This window comes from Poecilia latipinna, unplaced genomic scaffold (genome assembly GCF_001443285.1).
Source record: "Poecilia latipinna isolate Pla-1442-1.1 unplaced genomic scaffold, P_latipinna-1.0 Scaffold469, whole genome shotgun sequence".
NCBI classification, from domain to species: domain Eukaryota; kingdom Metazoa; phylum Chordata; class Actinopteri; order Cyprinodontiformes; family Poeciliidae; genus Poecilia; species Poecilia latipinna.
In genome coordinates, this window is record NW_015113085.1 from 202049 (window position 1) to 205947 (window position 3899).

A 3899-nucleotide genomic window follows, 5' to 3' on the forward strand; every position below is an offset into this window, starting at 1 on the left:
GATCTGATGATGAATTTTATTAAACTTCACAATGAATTCGGCTTAGAAACATTCAGTGTAAACAGGACATTATCCTCATGCTTTAAAATAAACATTTTCCTTAATAAAAGACCAGAGTCGGATCAATGTGACGCTCTTCCATCTCAGGATACAGAAACATGCCGCTAAGCATTCTGGGAAATAGTTCCCACTCCTGTCTTTTTCTTCTTTCAGTTTTTTAAGTGCTAACCTGAAAACTCTAGTTTATTAAACTCTTTCAGGTTTGACAAAATTAATAAAAAGTTAACACAACTTACTGCTGTAAGTTTATCTTTCACAAACTCACATTTAGGTTTAAAATCTAAAACTTGACCTTTATTTAACTTAAAGAGTAGAAGACAGTAGACACAGCTAAATGCAGCTCAATTCGAAGTCAGTTATTGTAATGCAGTTTTATTACTACCCTGCACAAAGTTAAAAGATAATTATTTGCCCTTTCTCTCAGATAAATTGGACATTTCAATAACAATATCTACTATCACTACACATTGGAGTCATTTTACATGAATGAATTTGAATGCCACTAACTGCTGTGAACGTTAAAGATAAAACATGCACATAGAAGCCTTTCCAAAGGCGTGACAAATGCAATAAAGACCATCAAGCATACTTGTTTTTGAGTATTTCAAGAAGTAAAAAGTTATGTCTAATGTTTCCTCTACTCTTCTGTAAAACGTCTCACCAGCAATAAATGTAAATGTCTGTGCTATTTTATTGGGAATCTCTTAAAAGTAGACATTAGGCGAAAGGAGAGTATTGGGTGGGAAACCCAGGCAGACTGAGGTAAAATACACAAAATCTTCTCAGAAAGGCTTCAATTAAAGTCTGAAACAGGAATTATTACACTACACCCTGTTTAGGGTAATTGAAAAATGCTTAAAATAATGTTAATTTTTAATTCTGTGTATTTGGAAAATCTGATAATGACCATTTCTAACAATCTTTAGTAGTATATATCTTTGAATTTGAAGTCAATGTTGTAATTTTAAAGATGTTTTGGGGTATTTGCTCCAAATTCATAAAGACAAAAACGGATACCATCCTTATCTTGGAGTCCCTTTCTGTTACCTTCTTTTGAATAATAATAAAAAACCCAATTTGAATGTTTAGATAAGATTCCAATGACTTTTGAAGGCAAACAGCCATCCACTCATTTCTCTATAAAAATGACATTTGGCTGCTCAGTGGATTCACCACAGGAAGCGAACTGAAACAGGAAACCTTCTGAAGCTCCATCTTTCAGGTAAAAAGACACATTTTAATGAAAAACACTTTGACAGAAGGAAGAATTTGTTAAAATGTGATTTTGTTTTGAACTACACAGACTCTGATGTCTGTTCCAAAATGCTACAGTACACATATGGCAGAAAATATTTAGATAATCAGATGTTTTCTTCTTTTTAAGCCTTTTAAACAAAGGAACTGCTTTAAGACGCAATAATGAAGGTGAGATGCTGAAGTTCTCCTCAATCTTAAACTATTATATGTTTTACTCTATAAAGAATCCAGAAACACTCCAGTCTCTCTTTCGCTGACATATATTTTAAATTTCAGCCTTTATTGTCCTCCTTGTTTATAGTAACTTTTTGTCACAGCTCTGAATTAAAGCCTCTTTTAATCAAACAGCTGACTGGACTTTGTGTGATGGTTGTGATTGTGGGACTTCTTCTGTCAACTGGAGCCACGGCTGAAGAGCAAAGTCCACACGACAGAGATGCTCGAGGTTTATGGAAAAAAATAAAGTAAGTCACTGGACTCATGGAATATGGTACATCATTAGTGTTGATGCACACTGTAAAACATTTGAGCCGCATTTAGTTGTGTCTACTGTCTTCTACTGTCTTTAAAGTTTTAGATTTTGAAGCTAAATGTGAGTTTGTGAAAGATAAACCTACCGCAGTTAAACCACCTTCAAAATGTTTTGTTGTTTTATAAAACTACTTCAGTTTGGCAAAGTGGTGGAGTCAAAAACCCGACTTTCAGAGCAGAGAGGAGTAAACTGACACATGTAGCAATGCTGGCAATGGATATTTTCAGAAAAACCTGATTCAGTTCATTACTTCACTGGTTAAATAGTCCCTTATACTTTGATACATGCCGCTCAGACTTTACACGTTTTCTAAAATCTCATCGAAAACCTTTCATTATATTTGGGTTGTAGTAACTTTAAAAATGCTCAGAAAAACTGCATATTCTGTTTGACGTGTCATAAAAACCTCTACATCATTACACTACAATGAGCTCATATAACCTTTATGCTGCAGATGGTTATCCTAGCTTATTCAAATGCATTATTTATGACCCAAATCCTGCTGAATGGTGAATTTAGCTCATAGTGCTAAATGAGCCAAAACAAGGAAATATGCATTTAAGGGTGTTACAGATGTAGTTTTATTTTACCACTCAAAATGATATATTGTTTTCCTTTTTTATCACAAGGCTTCAGTTTATATGCAATAAGAAAATAACCTATTGTCATCCTAACAAGCCGTGTTTTATTTCCTGCCAGGGAAAAACTCACTGGAAAAGCAAGTAAACCAGAAGAAGCTCCAGCATCTTCAAATGGTGAGGCAGCCTAAATCAAAATGATCTAATCAAATCTGTATTAAAACGGTACATTTTTAATCCAGAAAATCCGTAACAAGCCAGAAATAAAAGTGGGATAATTACAAATGAAGGAAGTATTTTTTATGTTATATTCCTGCCTTTAAAACAAAATGATCTGCAAAGTATTACATTGTTTTGTCAAATTGTTTTTATGTTACAGTGCCAGAAGTACAAGAGTTGACTAAATTTCTGTTTAATTTTAACACATTCAACTTATTTATATTGTCACTGTTCTTTCAGGTGCAGGTGATGGAGAAAATTAGCAACAAGGACCTGAAGTTTCCAAGAACTTCCCTTCAAAATGCTGCGCAGCTGACAACATAACTTCACTTCATGTGCTTGCAATCAAAATCCCACGTCTTGTTTCGTTATTAAACAGCTGATATATTGATTTACCGTTATAATAAACCTGGTACTCATAACAAAAAAACTGCCTCATTAGAAGTCATTGCATTTATGTAAATCACTCGGTTTGCTCAAAATGAAAACTTAAAACCACGGGATTACAAAGGCACTGTGACTGTAATTATTTCAAAGTCGATTAAAAATGTAAATAACCACAGATGTGTAAGACCAGAAGCAACTTCATAGTATTCATACAGAGAAGATATGAAGATCTCTGTTTTTAAGAAAATAAAAATATGACCATCATCAATAGTCTATGTAGAAAAGACAAAAGAATCGGGACTTAAAAACTTGAGAAAAGAATCAAAAACTGTCTAGAAACAGGAGAAAAGCATAAAGCTTCAGATGAGCATCAACAGATGAACAAACAAAAAGTACAAAAATCATTATAAAAACAGCTATACAAGGAAATTAGTCACAATTATATAAAGTTTGAAATATTTTATTTTTTTTAAATCATTGTCAACATTTCTACTTAACTTTATATTTTGGTCCATCTGACGATGTAATTTTTAAATATTAAATGATTGATAATTTGATCATCTACTCAGTACTTAAGCAGACCTTTTACTTTTTTACTCTTGAGTTTTTCTTGGACTGTTACTTTTTACTTTTTCTTGAGTAAACATTTGTTGAAGTAGTAAAATTTGTAGATACTTTACCTACCACTGCTTTCATTTAAGTGTTTTGTAAATAACCTTCAGAGTTCAGAGTTTTTGCTTTCAAACTATCATCAAATCTAGCTTAGTTTGTCTCGACTTCTTTTGGTAACCATTCAAAAGCAAACATGATGGATGCAGATAAGAGATGTTGTGAAAATGTGTTTTGTACTACAGCTTTTCTGACGG

At 32.9% G+C, this 3899-nt stretch overlaps 1 long non-coding RNA gene across 1 annotated transcript; it reads left to right on the forward strand.

Moving 5' to 3' along the window:
• Window positions 1–1142: 1142 nt before the first annotated feature.
• On the forward strand, window positions 1143–3009 carry LOC106951708 (uncharacterized). The gene is made up of 5 exons (XR_001425852.1): window positions 1143–1282; window positions 1445–1485; window positions 1666–1781; window positions 2549–2604; window positions 2887–3009. It is a non-coding gene; the product is annotated as an uncharacterized LOC106951708 (long non-coding RNA).
• The last annotated feature ends 890 nt before the right edge of the window (window positions 3010–3899 follow it).